This window comes from Rousettus aegyptiacus, unplaced genomic scaffold (genome assembly GCF_014176215.1).
Source record: "Rousettus aegyptiacus isolate mRouAeg1 unplaced genomic scaffold, mRouAeg1.p scaffold_m13_p_7, whole genome shotgun sequence".
NCBI classification, from domain to species: Eukaryota; Metazoa; Chordata; class Mammalia; order Chiroptera; family Pteropodidae; genus Rousettus; species Rousettus aegyptiacus.
This window is the reverse complement of record NW_023416310.1, coordinates 15628445-15646457: the sequence shown is the minus strand read 5'-3', so window position 1 is coordinate 15646457 and position 18013 is coordinate 15628445. Positions and strand designations below refer to the sequence as shown.

Here is an 18013-nt window from a genome sequence, read left to right as displayed (position 1 = left end):
TTGACATTTTAAAATGGGATAATTCTATATATAAAACTTCATACTTCTGACTTTGTTTGAAAATGTGAGTGATCTCAAAATATGAGGGTCCACATTCCTGCACGGTAATAACTGGCTTGAGCAGAGCAGCCCTGGGACGGAGCGTGTGGCACCCAAGTTCACCACGGCCTCACTGCTCTGTCTCTCTGCAGCTATTGGAGCTGGAGATACTTGGTGCAGCCACTGGGTATTTGGCTCTTCCCGGCTGAGCCATCATGTTTTTGGAGGCCCGATTCCTTCCGGGATGCCAGCTAATTAATACGGGGACTGAGCTCTGAGGGAGGGATGCTACCCCTCCCACTCCTCCTCTATTTGTGCTTGCTTGCAGGCCTCTCCCTGCTCTGATGTGAGCTATTAATAATCTTGGGCAGCATTATGAGCTGCTAAGCACTCAGGTCACCGGAGGTAAGAGTCTGTTCTTGGCCCTGGTGCCCCACTCGAGGAGCCCAGTTCTGAAGGCTTGCATATTCAGAGAGGCAGCAACCTGCGAGAGAGACCGGCTGCACCCAGAGGATGCAGTGAGCCAGATGTAAAGGGTCAGGAAACCACATACGCTAGGAAGGACAAACAACTGGGGATCTTCAGCAGAGAAAAGAGAAGACCCAGGCAATGTGATCCCTTCCTTGGAACATCTAAAGGGCAGGGATGTGAAGAAAGGGTGAGATGAGTTACTCCTGTTAGTAGCACTAATACAACCACTGCTACTACTATTAGTGAGAAATCTTTATCTAGTATTTACTCCCAGCCATAGTTCCGATAATACATAAGGACTCATTTTGACACAAAAACTAAGAAATAGAAGCCATAGGAAGACAAATTCTGGTTTAATTATTGTCCAAAAATGGAAGGGACTGCCTCAATAAGTAGTGAGCTCTCTGTCTCTGGAGAGATGCAAGCAGAGTGTGGAGACTGAAATGCATCAAAGGGGTGGTCGTATTAAATGATTTTTAAAGTCTCTTTCACCGCTAACATTCTTTGATTGAAATATTTTAACTTCAGGGATCTCCCGCAGGGACCGAGTGGGGAGAGGCGGAGTGCTGGGTGCCGTAGATCAGAATGAAGTAGATTAAGGAATGAAGTGGTGAGCTCAGCCCTGTGGTTCACAGTGTGCAGAAAAGTGAGTCTATTTGAGGTCAGGTCGAAAAGGACAAAGTGCACATTTACATAAATGTGTTCTGAAGTTCATGTAAGCAAATCTATGGAACGGATAGATAGGCCCAGATATCAGCTGGGTATGAGACTTTTGGGACCCTGCATGGCTTACTACCCTGTGGGAATCAGATAGACCAGATCTGATTGACTTATATGGTTAGAGTGGGGTTTTTATAAACTACTGGTTACAACCCATTAGTGAGTTATGAAATCAACTTGGTTGTTGTAACTAGCATTAAAAAAATAATAAAATAAGTACAATTAGTACAAACTTTCATTAAAGTTTTGTTTCAATAAGATGTGAGTATCTTGTGTGTGTTTGCAGTGAATTATGATGTAAAATTGGTGAAGGAAAGTTTGAAAGCTACTAGGTTAGATAACAGAGTGGGAACATCCCTGTTTTTCGGGCCAAATCCAGATTAATTTTATCTAGTCAGGCTCAGAGCAGGATAGCAACCAAGTACAGTTCTGTCCGGAACAAGGTAACAGGTCCAGGACTAGCCCTATAATGGGCTCCATTCCCACGTTCAGGAGGCAGCTGCAGAAGTCCCAGGCAGATCCCAGACTCCTCAGAAAGATTCTGTCACTCTCCTCAAATGAGATCGTTTTCCTGAGTGTGCTACCACTTGCAGACATACCTCTCCATGATGACAGTCACTGTCTTGACACTTTCACGTTGACCACACTCCTTACCTCACCCCAGGATTAAGCCAGAGGCTTCTATACCCTTCGTACCTCTGTAATTTGTCCATGACCAGATTTGTTCCCTCAACCCTTCCATTTCAGCCCCTTGATGCTGTTTGGCAAATTGCCTAAGTGCTTGAGTTATGGCCTCACATTAGCTGTGTGACACACACCTCTTCCCTTCAGATTCCTGAATTACTTAATCTGTCGAATAGGTTTATTTACTATTTTCTGCAGACTAAAGAACTGACCAAAAAAAAAAGAACAATGGTGTGGCCTGTTGCAGAACTGTGCCGGGCCACTTCCCAGCAGTAACGGGCCACCAGGAGCAGCTGCTCCTCAAGGACCTTCTTGGAAGATACTGCGACCATCAGTATCCATAGGGCAGAATCCTTATTGTAGCTCAACTAAGCACAAGCAGGTTGCTTAGGTGTTATTTCACAAGAACTGGAGCAGGGTCAGAATTATACCACAACTTTTTCCTTTCACGTTAGATCTTGTTCTGTCAAAAACTGATTTCTACCCACTCCCACTCATTGCAAGTGCCCTGCATGGGCATTAAAACCCAGGATGCCGTGTGGCTCATGTAGCTTGACCCTAGGATGGGTTCATCTTAGAATAAAATGCCGATTATAAATCAGCGAATACTTCAAAAGCTTACATTTTTTTACAGTTCTCAATCTCCACTCCCTCCCTCCCCTGCCCCGACACATATGCCATTAAAACTATTGTCATCAGTTTCTTCGGTATCCCTTCAGAGATATTCACAATATTCTACACATATTTCAAACCATCTAGTAATTTCTCAGTTAAGAGAAAAAAGGCAGCAATGGTCCACAGTAGACTAGATACTTGTGTCCAAAGCCTTTGAAAAGTGAGAGGAGAAATCCAGGAAAAGAGAGACCCAGAGAGGAAGAACCACACATTTTATATATAAACTTCATCCAAATCGCTGACCAATTTCTGAACCATGCATTCATGAGGCAGGCTAAGGAGGCCTAGATAAGAATGAAAGACCTGAACTGAGGTTTGAACTGTGGCCCATGAGACAGTTTGCAGCTTAACCCGATCGGTATTTTGGGGAGCTATATAACAGAATCCAGAGTCTCAACAACAATCGCAATGTTCAGAATACTCCAAAATAACTTGGCACATAAAGAAAATGTAAAATCTGACCCATCCTCAAGAAAGAAGGTGATCAACAGAGACTGAGGCTGAAATAACCCAGATATTAGAATTAGCAGATCATACTTTTAAAGGAGCTCTTACAACTATGCTTTGTGAGGTAAGGAGTCATCTGTTTGTAACAAATAAAAAGATAGGCAATTTCATCAGAGAAATAAACTCTATTTTTTGAAAGCTTGATGGAAATTGTAGATCTTAAAAAGACAATGTCTGCAATAAAAAAATTTACTGGCTAGGCTTAACGGTGGAATGGAAGTAACGGAGGGAAGAGTCGATGACCTTGAAGCTGGATAAGAACAAAGAAAATTGGGGAGAAAATGAACAGAGCCTCGGAGGCCTAAGAAACAATATTAAACTGTCTAACATTCTGTAACTGGAATCAAAGAAAAGGAGAGAGACTACTGAACAGGAAAAAACTTTCTTGAAGAAATAGTAGCTGAAATTTGACCCCAATTTGGTGAAAGACATACGTTTGCAGATTCAAGAAGCCTAGTATACCCCTAGAATCATAAATACAAAGAAAACTTTCCTTGGGTGCATCGTAGTTGAACTGCTAAAAAATAATCATAAAGAGAAAACCTTGAAAGTAGCCAGAGAAAAAAGATACCTTACATAGAGTTAAAAACAAACATTTCATAATAGCCAAGGTATGGAAGCAACTTAAGTGTCCATCAACAGATGGATAAGAAAATGTGCTACATATGTACAATGGAATATTGTTTAGCCTTTAAAAAGAAGGAAATCGTGTCATTTGTGATGATATGGATGAACTCATAGAAACAGAGAGTAGAAAAGTAGTTGCCAGGGGTTGGGGGCTGGGGAAATCGGGAGAGATTTGTAAGAGTATAAAGCTCAGCTATAAGATGAATATGGCCTGAGGATCTAGTGTATAGCATAGAGACCAAAGCTAATAGCACTGTACCTATCACGAATTTTCTAAGAAAGGAGAGCTTAAATGTTCTCACCCTCCAAAAAGGTAAGTATGTGAGGTGACAGACATGCTAATTAACTTGATGTGGGGAATCTTTTCACAATGTCTACATATATCAAATCATCATTTTATACTTTAGATATCTATAATTTTGTTAATTATACCTTAATAAAGCTGAAAAAAAAAACAGGTAAGATATACTAGAAGCCAGAAACCAGTGAACCAACATCTCTAAAGCATTAAAAGTAAAATTTCAACCCAGAATTCTATATTCGACAAAAATATCCTTCAAAAATAAAGATGAAATAAAGAGATTTCCATATAAAGAAAAACTTTAAAAATTCACCATTAGCAGATTTCGCTATCAAAAACAAAATGTTAAAGAAAGTTCTCCGGCTGAAGGAAAACAATACGAGAGGAAAATTCGGATCATTACAAACAAATGAAGAGCATGGGAAATGGTAAATAACTAGGTAAATACCAAGTCAAATTCCTAATTCCCACTCTGCCCCACCCGAACCTGCTTTTCCCATAACCTGGCTTATCTCAGAGATGAAAACCACCTTCACGATTCCCCACGCACGAAGCTGGGCATTAGCACCTTCCCTCACAGACCAACGAGTACTCGCAGCTCTGCCTTCAAACCAGTGTATGTTCAGAATCCGGCCATTCTTTCTACCTCCATTTGCCATCCTGGTCCAAGCCACTATGATCTCTTGCCTGGATCATTGCAATAGCCTACTATTCAGTGTCCGTACTTGTACCCTTGCTACGCTACCATCAATGGCATAGGACACAGCAGCCAAAGGGACCTTTTTAAAACTTACGTCAGTTCCTTCACTCCTCTGAACACTCTCTCCACTGGCTTCCCACCTCGCCAAGAAACAAAGAGTCCTCCTTACCAGTCTACAAAGGCCCCTCATGATGGGGCTCCTCCTACTTCTCTGTTCTTCCTCCCTCCTCCTCTTGCTCACTCTGATCTGGCCACTGGACTTCCTTGCTGTTCCTCAAACACACCAGCACGTTCCTGCCTCAAAGACTTGACTCTTGCCCCAGTAATCTTCTCTGATGTATACAGAGCTCCCTTCCTCCTCCGTTCTCTGCCTAAATGATGTCTTATCAGCAAGGTCTCTTTGAACCACCCTAAATAAACTAGCAATACAACACACATTTTCTCCCTCCCTTGCCTTGCTTTAGTTTTCTTCATAACACTTACTGCTATTCAATTAAATATTTGTTGAAAGAAGGACAGATGGACACACCTATAATGCAAGGCTGAAGCTCAGATTAAGGGTTATGAGAGTTCAAAGGATGAAAACTATTATTCATTGAGCATTCTCTATGTTCCAGCATGGTTGGTTATATCATTTAATCTTCTTTACCGTCTTGTAAGTAATTTATTGCCATTGATTTACAGAGAGATGTTGAGGCCCAAGAGAGGTTAAATGTTTGTCAAGTTCAAATGCATAGTTAATGATTACAGCAAAATTCAAACCTGGGTCTTTATAATTTCACTATGTGTCCATTGCGTCCCACAGCCCCCAAAATCCTGCCTGCCTCAGGTGAGGGAAGAGGGAAGAAATACCTGGAAAGTCTTTCTGGAGGAAGTAACACCTTAGTTCCCGTGAGATTATAGGAAATATATATACGTATTTTCCTGGTTCCTGGCACAGAGCTCCTAAAACCACCACCTCCTCCCCCTCCCACCCCCCACAAAAAAAGAACAAAACCAAACTTATAATTTCCTAAGTGATAAGAGCACCAGGAGTATCTTCTATTCTAATATTTGGTCTTTGATCCTGGTTCCTGACACAGAGTTCCTAAATCTCTCAGAATTTCCTGGGTGACAGCAGTGTTTTTTGTTCTGATGAGGTGACTCTTGGGTTCCTGGTTGGGGGCTGGTCACCAGAAAGACCAAGCTATGATTAGAAGCTTGGCATATTCAGACCTGCCCCCATCTTCCAGAGGGGAGAAGGGCTGGAATAGAGTTAATGATCAATCCTGCCTACATGATGAAGCCTGCACAAAAGCCCCAAAAAATGGGGTTTGGGGAGTTTCCAGGTTCGTAGATGTGTGAGTTGCTCAGAAAGGGCATGAATGCTCCCCACCCCTTCCCGCATGCCATACCTAGTGTGTCTCTCCCATCTGGCTGTTCCTGAGTTACACCCTTTTATAATAAACTATTATAAAATAGTAGCTAAACTATTTTTCCTGAGTTCTGTGAGCACCCCTAGCAAATTAGTAGAACTCAAGGAGAGGGTTGTGGGGACCTTTGATTTACAGCCAGTCGGTCAGAGCACATGTGGCAAACTGGACTCATCTTGTGAGACTGAGTCCTTAACCCCTGGGGTCAGACACTATGTCCAGGTAGACAGAGTCAGATTGAGTTGGCTTGTAGGATACCCACCTGGTGTTTCAGAATTGTTTGGTGTGTGTGGGAGGGGCGGGGGTGGGGGGAGGTGGGAACCCCGCACATCTGCCGTCAGAAGTGTTGTGAGTGTGATAACAGTGTGAGAGTAAAGGTGACACACGGGAGAAGTGGGCTCTTCCTAATTCCCAAGGGCAAAAGTTATAGGCAGGAGGTCAGCTTTGCCCACAGTAACAAGGGGTTGGGATGGAGAATGAAGTTGCTAAAAGCAGAGAGATATTTTGAGACATATGTAAGAGGTGAGGTGATACCAAGAGCAACCTTTGCTTCTTCACCATTCTGCCTGAACTTTCCAACAATTAGAGCTGTCCCTAAGGGAAGCCAATGACCTAGGAAGTCAATAAGGATCATAATGCTAATGATTCCTTATCTGTATAGGGTGCTTTCGGGTTCACAAAGTTACTTTCACATGTCGCCTCACCTATCCGATGACGATTCTGTAACATAGGGTAAGGCGAGTATTATTTCCTCTATTTTGTATATGAGGAAGCTGAGGTCTAGCTATGAGGCACTAACGCAGGTCTTGCCACTTCAGGTGCATTGCTCTTTCAAGGTAGTGAGATCTTTGTTTTGAAGAGCTGGCTGAAAGCCACACCACGCACGGCAGGTTGTCACAGAGGGGGCTGTGTGAACAGCAAGGGAAGAACGAGATGGGCTCCATGGATGTTATGATCCAGGTTCAACCTGTTTTAAATTTTTTTTTATGGTAGTAAAAATATATAACAAAATTGACCATTTTAATCATTTTTTAAGTGTACAATTCGGTGTCATTAAGGACATTTACAAGGTGTGCCACTATCACCACCATTTATCTCCAGAACTTTTCAGCATCCCAAACTAAAACTCTGTCCCTATCAAATACTCACTCCCCATTCCCCCTTCCCCAGCCACTGGCAATCACCGTTCTACTTTGTTTCATAAATTTAACTATTCTACATACCTCATCCATGAGGAATCATACAATATTTGTCCTTTCGTGACTGACTGGCTTATTTGGCAAAATGGTTTCAATGTTCATTTTGTAGCACATATCAGCATTTCATTCCTCTTCGAGGCTGAATAATATTCCAGTGTATGAATATACCATATTTTTGTATCTATTCACTGTTGCCACAGTTCCCTCTGGCTGACAAAAGGCAGCAGCAGCCTCTCTCAGCAGAAATATTTTTTCCTTTTGGGCTGCCAGCCCCAAGGGCAAAACATACCAGCGTCCTTTTTCCTTACCCCATGGAGGCTCTCCCCATGCAAATGGAGCTCTCTGTACAGGGAACTACTTACTTGGGATCAGATCTCATTGTGAAGAGCACACTTCTGGAAGTTTATAGTCTAGAAGACGGCGCTGTGCGAGGGCCAGGCACTAGTACTACTCTTTCCTTGAAGAACAGAATGGCAAAATGCTCCAAGTCCTGTCCCTTCCCCAAACCACATAGCTCAGCTGCTCAACTGGCCTGGGGAGACCGAGAAAGAGGTGGCCCAAGAGGAACTGCCTCCCTTTCTATCTCGTTCCCTCACACCTACTCCCAAGTCTCCTTCCTGTCCAGCTGTCATTGCCAGCCAGAAGCTGGCCAGAACAGGGTGTTTCTGTGGCCACCTGTTGGGCACTGGGGGTAGTGCAGCCTTGGGGCCCTGAGAGGCCACATCCTTCCTAGCTAGGCCAGCTGCAAGCACCACCCCACATCCCCGCTCCACCCCATCGGTGGGGGCTGATAGGTCTTGCAGGCTGAAATTGCTGCAGGAGAAGCTAGATAAAAGCCTAAATAAAAACAAGACAAAACAAAAGCAGCTTCTATGTCCAGACAATGGAATTTCATTCAGCGCCAAAAAGAAATGAGCTATCGAACCATGAAAAGACATGGTGGAATCACACTTAAAGGCAGAGTCCTACGTGAAAGAAGCCAATCTGAAAAGGCTGCACCCTATATCATTCCCACCACATGATATTCTGGAAAAGGCAAAACTATGGAGACAGTAAAACGATCATTGGTCGCCAGGCGTTAGGAGAGAGGGAAGGATGGCAGGGCACCTTTAGGGCAGTGGCACTACTACTCAGTGTGATGCTATCGGGGCAGACAGAGGTCATTATACATTTGTCAAAACTCACAGCGTACAATACCAATGAAACCTAATGAAAACTATGAACTTTGGGTTATTGTTGGCTCTGTAATGTTCGACAGTAACAGATGTACCACTCTGGTGAGGAATGTTGATGGCTGGGGAGGTTGTAGGGGGAGCAGAGGATACAGTAGCCCCCCTTTATCCATGGGGGATACGTTCCAAGGTTCCCAGTGGATTCCTGAAAACATAGATAGTACCAAACACTGTATATACTATATTTTTTCCTATACGTGCATGCACGCATGCACTTTATAGCTCCTCTCCGGCATATCCCAATTGCCTGCATCGCTACTCTTGCTCTTTGGAGCCACTATTAGGCAAAGTAAGGGCTCTATGAACACGAGCACTGTGGTACCATGACAGCTGATCTGATAACCGAGACGGGCTACTCAATGACTAACGGGCAGGGAGTATTTACAGTGTGGAGATGCCGGACAGAGGGATGAGTCACGCTCTGGGCGGGACAGAGCCGGATGGCGCGCGATTTCATCATGCTACTCAGAATAGCTGGCGATTTAAACCTTATGAATTGTTTATTTCCAGAATTTTCCATTAATATTTTCGGACCGTGGTTAAGCGCGAGTAACTGAAACTACGTGAAGCAAAACCATGGATGAAGGGGGACCACTGTGTACGTGAGTCCACGGGGCATACGGGAACGCTGTGTACTTCCTACTCGATTTGCTGTGAACCTAAAATATAGTCTATTAAAAAAAGAAAAAAAAAAAAGCAGCCCCAGACGCCCTGAGCTCTGTGTAACGAGGAAGGCAACCTTGCTCCTCACACCGCAGTTAGTTACCCACCTCTAAGCTCCAAAAGCCTTGCTCTCTCTCCCCTGGAGGGGCTCGCAGCCCCATTCCTTCTGGTGACATTTCTTTTTCCCACTGGACAGGGACGGAGAAGGATTCTTTTGCCTTTTCAGTGCAGGTAGGGGTCCTCAGCTTAAACGCCCCCTCCGGACGAGGCCTTCCCTGGCCACCCTAACTCCCAGTTACTCCCCCTCCCTCTGTCCCGTCTGGTTTTCTGATAAGCACGCAGCAGCACCACCTGAAATGAGCTTCCTTGCTTACAGATTTCTTTTCCGTAGCCTCCTGACAGAATGTAAGCCCCACCAAGACGCAACCTTGACCCCAGTGCCCAGGATGGTGGGGGGCTCAATAAATGTCTGCTGACTGAATAATTGTTACTGATCGGCTGCATAACCTAGGGTAAGGCAGTTAAACTTTTCTGGACCCCAATTTCATCACCTGGAAAATGGGCAATTAGAGTTAATTGTGCTTTTTGCCACAACGCTCTGAGTGTTCTAGCAAGTATCAGAATGACCTTGTTTTTCTAGTCAAGGGCTTCTGCCAGGCTATCAGGTGATTGTGAGGTAATTAGGAAGAGAATTCCTGGTGCCCCAATGTGGCCTGACCTTTTGGGCTAGGTTTGTGGGTGCAGGAAAGAGGTCAGAGTGTGCTCTGGGTTGACTGGAGTACAGGGAACTTCCTCCCCTAGAATGTGAACTCCAGGATGGCAGGGATCTTGTGTTTTTATTACTTGGACTGCCCATGTGCCTAAAAGAGCTCCTGGCACACAGTAGGCTCAATGGCTGGCTGCTGAACGAGTAAAGGAGCCATGCCAGGCACTTATGTGGCACTCAGCGCACGCATTTCCATTCCTGGATGTGCTCCGCTTGGGTCGTGTGTGGTATGAGAGCCCGGTCACTACCACTGGCGGGGCCCTTCGCAGAGTGTGTGCACGTGCATCATCTCACTCGTGCCTCATGACGGTCTCATGAAATAAGGGCCATTAAGTGTTATTACCCCCCAGTTTACTGCTGAGATAACAGAGGCTCAAAGAGTCTGACCTGCCCAAGGCCACACAGCTGGTGAATGGCAGAGCCTGATCTCAAACCCAGTATTTTTTGCTTCAGACCCAATGCCTATGTGTGTGTATGGCTGGTTTGCAAAGCTCTGACTGTGAGCTCATAAGAGAACGAAGCCTTGTGTTAGAGCCGGGGCCCTGAGAAGCCAGGGCCCTGAAAAGGTGGAGCAGACACAGGAGCCACACAGGACTGGAGGCCGTGGGGCTCCGAGACCACAGCCCACACCTGTGGGTTGTGACCCACCAGGCTCCGCCCACTGCAGTGGGGGTGGGGAGCTGAGTGAGGAACAGAAGGACATTCCTTTGCCTTTTAAGGGTAGGGAGGGACCTTCTAAGTGTAGTGCAGCAAACAGAGCCAGACCCTCTCTCCACTCCAACAGCTGCTGGTGACCCAGTGGCAGCTGGAGAGACTGATGGCCTCACGTAGGCACTGCCACCCCTCAGGCCCAGACATGCATGGTTCCAAACAGGTGGTTCACAGGGCACAGGTGCCGAGGATGCGGGCAAACTGGTTTGAGGAACACAAAAAACCAACTCGAATCTTTCTTCCCTTTCCCACACAAGGCGGCGGACCTGCCACCATCATCCCTACACCAAGGAGCTCTTCGAATGACGTTTGCCCAGCCCCCAAACCTCCCTGCCTTCGCTAAAGTCGCTCTACGTCTCTCTGAATCATACGTACACTGACATAGATATGAACACACACATACACGGAGTGTTACTCCAGATGCCTCCCCCCAGGAGCCCCCAAGCTGAGCCCTGTCATGTCCTCACCCCACCTCCACCTGTGGAAATCCTTTGACCCTAGGGTTTTCCAGATTCAGCTGTTATGTGTGACTGCTTCCTCTGGAGCTGCTGCTGGCTCCCCGGGGGTAAGACTCAAGTCCCCATGCTGGTCCTCACCTGGTGCAAGAGTCACAGATGCCTGCCACCTTGCATCAGCCCATGTCAGAGAGCCCCAGGGAGTCAGCAGTTATCACATCCCCCTGAGGCCCTGTCCCCAGAGGCCACAAGGCAGTGATGAGGAAATGGAGGGGGAGGGAGGAATGGAGCCGTGGCAGCCCACACGCTTACCTGTTAGTCATGGAGGGGGCCAGCAGAGCAGAGGGCATCTCTAAAGCTGGTGCAAAGGGGAAGGGTGAGGAGACGGAGCAAAGCCGGCGGGGAAAGGAGCCAAGTCAAAATGCCCTTCTCTTGCTGGAGGGGTGGCTTCCCTCTGGAGTTCCCAGGAAGACCCAAAACCGAAGGAAGGATGTCTTGATTAATCATAAGTTGATGACGTCTTGGGTTTGCTCTTCAGCCTCGGCACGCTGAGCTCCACCACCCACCCTCCTGCGAGGAGCCACACTCTAGAGTCCTTCTCCCCACTTCGCAAGGAACTTCTTGATGCAGCTTGTCCCCTGTCCACCTGGCTGGAAATGGGCCCCAGAGCCAGACCAAGCCGACGCTTCTTACCACCACGTGTAGCTAATACGTGTTTATTGATCACCTGCTCGTCCGGGCCTCGGGCCTCGTGCTAAGGACTTCGCACGTGTAATCTCATTTACTTAATGGGTAACAAGTTAGAAGTTCCCTGTGCAGAGATGATTCTGGTGTTGACTGTGAGGAGGGGGCGCTTCTGACCTTGGTGGGGTGACCAGATGCACAATTTGCTTGAGAAAGTCCTGTTCTATGTCTGTTGTCCCAGTATTATTATCAACAGAGTTCTCCACCCCACCCCCACTCCCGGAAGTCTTCTGATTTGGAAGATAAACGGTAGGGTTGGGGGACTGTTCACAGGGCCTGCCTCAGGGGCGAAGAGGCTGCCCAGAGGGGCAGCTAGGCCATGAGAGACCGACACTAGAGGGCGCCAGTTAGCCGTGCGCAGCCAGCCCTCTCCAGGATGGTGCCAGGCGGGCAGCCATGGGGCAAGGCCGCAGGGCCAGTCTGAAGAGAGCTGCAGGCAGAGGCCGACAGGTGGAGAATGAGCTGCGAGCGTGCCCAGCAGAGCCCTGGCTGACCCCTTCCTGGGCGAGGCACTCCCCACCATCCCCTGAGTGTCGCAAGTCCAGCCCTCTCACCCCGGGGAACTGGGAATCTCGCAAGGGAAGAGGGGTCCTGGCATGGCCTCCCTCTCCTCATTTCAGTGTGTCCGGGCCCCTGCCAGCCACTTCCGCGGGCTCTCGGTTGCTGCATGGTCCACGCTGGGCTGAAGAGCTCAGACCACTGGGCCTGCTCTCCCTATGGGCTGGAACTGGGCCACAGAAGGCCTTTCTAGAAAAATGGACAGGTATCAAGGAAATTCCATGGCCCTCCAAGGGGCGAGTGTAGGAGTGGGGAGGGCAGGAGGCAGGAGGTGGAAGGCTGACAGCATTTCATTAGGAGCCCAGGCCTGCCTTCTTCTTAACCTACCCTCACCAGCTGTAAAGACTCAGGCGCAATGCTTATTCTATGGCGTCCTTACCTGTGGAAGGGCTGGAGGGCTTGTAACCCACAACGAGCCCACCTGTCACCTTCCTGGCCACTGTGCTGTCCAGGACATCACCCTGTAATTGCACATAGGATTGGACTCCAGGAGAGCAATCTCTCTATTCCCATTTCGACAAGACCTTGGCCCCAGCCTGATGACTTCTCTTCAGCCTATGCACCTGAGATTACCTGCGCACTGAGGGAGGCATGGAGCAGGGGAGAGCAGCCTTGCTTCCTTAAACAGGACGCCCCAGGCCTCTGTTCTAAGTCCACTACCCAAGAGAAGGTGCACGAAAGCAAGGTTGGGGACCATTAAAACCACACACTTAGATGTCCATCAGTTTTGGGCATGGGTTGCTGCTCTGATACTGGGAGCCGTGTGATTTGAGGGCACATCGTTTAACTTCTCTAAGCCTCCAATGACTCAGCTGCAAAGGGTAAATAAGAGTACCTGTTACGCAAGGCCGGTGTGAGAATTAAATGCAATAAAAGAATATAAGAGCCCAGCTCAGTGCCTGGCTCCCAACTGAGCAGAGCACACAGTGGGGGACTCTGAGCAGCAGCCACAAGGCCCTTTGTTCTCAGCCCTGTTCTTCCCTCTGTAGTGGGAGTCCCCATCTGCAAGAGAAGAACAGAGATGGACTTTACATGTAATATGTACGCAGATAAATTTTCTATTTGGCAGTGGCGTCAACAGATGTAGGAAACCATGGATGCCAGAGCGCCAACAGCCTCGACCTTTGAAAGAATCACTCGTTCATTCATTTATTCATGTATTCGTTAGTCCCAGGTCACAACTGTTGTCCTGACATCATTATTAATAGCTTCCCTTCACTCTTGAATGTCCTAGTTTGGATAAGTTATATAATCAGCCTACCTACTGTGCTAGGTCCCGTGTTGGGCACCAGGCATTGAGAGAGAGGTGACATACACAGCCCCTGCCCGCCAGGCCTCATCGTCCAGTGAGCAAGCACACCAGGAGGCGACTGGATTGCAGTGTGAGAAGGTGGGGCCAGAGTTGCTGCTGCGAGGCCAACTCGGACTTCTGCCCCTTAAGAACCTAAAGACACACCCTTTGATTTATCTCTGCTCCTTGCCTTATTTACTTTTACTTATTTACAAACCAACTTGCGGCCCTGCGGGGAGGGGGGGGGTGGGTGGAGGGGGCGGAGCAGGGGGGTGGGGGAGGGAGGTTAATGCATGCGATAAGTTTTCCATCAATTTTTCCGAAGCAGAGTCCTAATTAACTTTGTCACTCTCATGGAAAAGTACACAACGGGAAAATGGCAATGATCTGGAGACATGCTCCGGACGGCCAGATCCTCATGTCTCAGACCTCCATTGCATTTAATGAAATAGAGGGAGTCTTAGGGAAAAGGAAGAGAAGAGAAAAAGGAGAGGAAATGAGATGAAAGAGGTAGCGATGTCCCCTGGGGTTGGCTGGGGCTCATGGCTGGAGCGGTCACCTCTGGGCTCCTGCCCGACCATCTGAGCTGGGTGGAGGGAGGGTGATTGCCCTCCCCAAGGGACCACAGGCAACCAGGTGTGAGTCGTACAGGCGAGGGCAGTGCCCCCTCCCCACTCACGCCAGAACCAGGATTGTCTTCGAATGTGGAGGCCTTGAGAGGCCAGCACCTTCCGCCAGATTCCCAGACCCCATGACCATTCTCCTTGGCGTAGGCCTTCTCCGTGAAACACCCTCTCCTCTCCCCACCTACGTCCTCCCAGGCCCCTACTCAGTCAACCCAAGGGCAGCAGGGCTCGCTCCCTATTGGCAGCAGAGTCTCCGTACCAGCTCAACCCTAGGCTTCCCACTGGAGTCTTATCTGTCCCACCTTCTTATCTGGGGATCAAGCTCATCATTCTGTCTCATCGTTACCCAAGGGTCATAACTGGGTGAAAATCAGGACACTGCACCGGATGGGTGGCGGGGGCAGCGGTGCCTTATTTAGATGTGCCGCCCCCAGAGGAGGAAGAAAAGGAAGGAGGAGGAGGGGGATGAGAAGCAAATAAGAGCAAAAGAAGAAGGCATGGGTGATTCTGAGAATTAAGGGTAACTCATGATGTCATCATGGGGAGCGTTTCACCCAGGTCGGCGGGTGGAGGCAAGGCCCGGTGACTCGGGTCCTGTGACTCATTTACGAGACCGGCCCCCATATCGAGGAGAAGTCATTCATTTAGCAAGCCATTAATTCTTTCAGCACACCTTTTTCGAGCTGTTTTGTTTCAGATGCTAGACTAGGCACCGGGGAGGGAGCAAGAACTGGCAGGACCAGGGAGCTCGTGGCCTCGAAGGGAAAGGTAGTTCCAGGTGTGAGTCGTATGGGCGAGGGTAGGGCCCCCTCACTCTGCAGAGTGTAGGTGTGCAAAGGGCAGACTGAAACGTGGCTGGAGGCCAGTAGACATGGCCCCAATCAGAGGGAGTGACCAGAAAAAACTGTCCCCAGAAGGGAAGGGGAGGTTGGGGGTGGGGATGTCTGGAATCAGTTGTGTGGGAGGAGTAGGCAGGAGCCAGACAGGGAGGGGAAGGGAGTTTCAGGCAGAGGAAGGAGCATCGTGCTTGAAGGCACGGAGGTCGGGCGGGGGGGTAGGTTTGGGGAACTAGTTCCTGAGGTGGTGAGAAATGAGATTGAAGAGGTAAAAGAAGCCAGACCTCAAGGAGGTGAGATGCTGTTCTCCAGGCAGTGAGGCCCCATGAAGTTGTAAACCCAGGGGAACCTGGTGGGACCCCCTCTTGGGAGATGAGACTTCAGGCAGAGCAGGTGACTCTGACAGGTGGGTGACTGGCTCACTCACAGGACTGGTCTTAGTTCGAAGCTCTCACAGGGGTCCGGCCTGTGCATCACCCCACACCACCCCCAGTGACCCTCAGAGGTAGATCCAATTTCCCACAGTGGATGGATGAGAAGGCTGATGAGCAGGAGGCACTGGAGCCTGCCCAGGCGTCCTAGCCGACAAGGAGGCTGAGCCAGAATCAGAAGCCAGGGCCATCTGAGCTCTCAGCTGCTTCCAAACCCAGCCGCCACAAAGCCCCCCGAGGACCTCCTGCGTGAGGTCGCCTTCCCTAATTTTTTATAGCTACTTTTCAGCCATGGCCAATTTCACAAAATGCTCTGAAAAACAGCCAGGCTTCCTTGCGACGTGGGGCCCACTCAACCTTTACCCTGTTGCCCATGCCCTGTCTGATTCCATTGCAGGGCCAGGAGCCCCGTCTCCCAGAGTCAGGGGGTAGGGGGCTCCCAGCTGTGTGCTCTGTCCCTCTCAAACCTCCATATCTCGGGGGAAGCTACCAGGACTCCCTCCTGGGGGAACTGGAGTCAGGACCCCCTCTCGTTCACAGCCCATCAAGATGAGGAGGGCTCCCAGGAGTGACCCTCGCCCCTAGAATTCTCTTTTTGAGAGAGGAGACCCAGGTGAGAACCATGAGGATGAGCCGCTGGACGCCAAGAGGTCGCCTCTGCCTGAGCGACAGCAGAATCACAGCTCTGCCCAGGCCCACGGTAGTTCCTGTTCATGCAAATAAAAAATAAAATAAATAAATAACTAAACGGAAAGACCATTTCCACACAGCTGGGGGTGCCAGCATTGCCAGTATTTCCTTGCTGGCAATAAAATCCCAAACACATCTTTGCTTCTCCCTCTAATGTTTAAATTCGGATATATTTCAAGGGAAACGCCACTCTGCCCGCTTCTGATTCACCCGTTGAGCTCATCAAAACCAGAATTATTTGGTAATAGCTGCTGGTTTACTGGACGTCCTCTGGGATCTGCAAAAATCTCTGTTCCTCGGAAACAGGAAGTTTCAACAGGAGGGCAGAGGCTGGTTGCAAAAATCGAAATCCGAATTCTCTCCGCCTATTGGAGACGCGCAGAGTTCACAGCCCGTTCTTCAGCCTGTCAACAAACGTGGATTCGGTGCCTACTACGTGCAGAGGCTAAGAACACAGAGACGGTTTTTAGAATGGGCTCTGAATTAGTTTGCCCGGACTGCCAAAACAAAGCGCCACAGGCTGCCTGGCTTAAACCCAGAAATTTATTTTCTCACAGTTCGGGAGCCAAGAAGTCCAAGATCAAGGGGTCTGCAGGGATGGTTTCTCCCGAAGCCTCTCTCCTTAGTTTACAAAAGGCCACCTTCTCCCCACGTCTTCACATGGTCCTCCCTCTGTATGTGTCCTTATCTCTTCTTTATGGGACATCAGTCATGTTGAACTAGGGCCCACTCGTTTGACCTTATTTTAACTTCCTTACCTCTTTAAAGACCCTATTTCCAAATTCAGACACATTAGAACTTCGACATATGAATTTGGGGTGGGGGGGGGTTGGGGGAGTGGACAACTCGGCCGATAAGAGGCCCTGATCTCCAGAAGCCATTCTCCCACAACGATGTCCTCTTCAAGCGTATCTGAGGTTAGTGTCTGAGATGAAGTGGTTTAGGATACACTTGCCGCGCTATCGTAGACTTTCTAAGGCAGGATGATTCAGGCAGGAGTGAGCTGTGAGCTGCCAGATCTGGATTCGGATTTTGCCTCCTCCACTTAACTAGTTGGGTGATGTAGCCCAAGTTACATAACCTCTGAAGCCTCTGTCTCCTCATCAGTATAATGAGGATCACACTATCTGCCTCAAAGGGGATTATTGTGAAGATCCAAAAAGATAATAGCACAATGCCCGGGAACATAGTAGATGCCCATAACATGGTCCTTTCTTTTCCAGGTGTCTCCTTCGGAGTTTCTCTTCCAGGGAACTAAGGATGCATTCCAACCGTTCTCTGGGGAAGTGTGCATCAGGCAACAGCAGAAACTCAGGCACAGGGTTAAGACACCAGGCTCCTCGGCCAGTCTGTAACTAAAATGCCTGACTGCTGTGTTGAACTCCTCAGGCTTGGGCCAGAAGGACCCTTGGTCACCTCCCACAGTCTTGGCTGGCCAACTCACCAACTCGCCATTTTCCACGTGGTCTCCTGGTTCTACCTTGAGGGCAGCCAAGTCCCAGAGCAGGAGGAGGGGAGGGAAATGATCTGGATTTGAACCTCACCAGGAGCCGCCACTGCCGAGACCCCTGAGAGAGCGCGGTGTAGGAGCCTGCACTGTGGGGACAGCCGCCAGGGCCAAGCTGAGCCCGGCTACGGAAAGGCGCGATCTCGCAGAGAAAGTAAGTCCAAGGGC

The 18013-nt window shown here is 48.6% G+C and overlaps 1 protein-coding gene across 1 annotated transcript in view; it reads right to left on the bottom strand.

The window, feature by feature from the left end:
* Positions 1-11565, bottom strand: part of PLB1 (phospholipase B1) — a 144620-nt gene extending 133055 nt beyond the window's left edge. Inside the window, exon 1 of the mRNA XM_016145347.2 lies at positions 11475-11565. The gene's annotated coding sequence lies outside the window, so the exon portion shown is untranslated. The remainder of the gene's footprint in view (positions 1-11474) is intronic.
* Positions 11566-18013: the final 6448 nt, after the last annotated feature.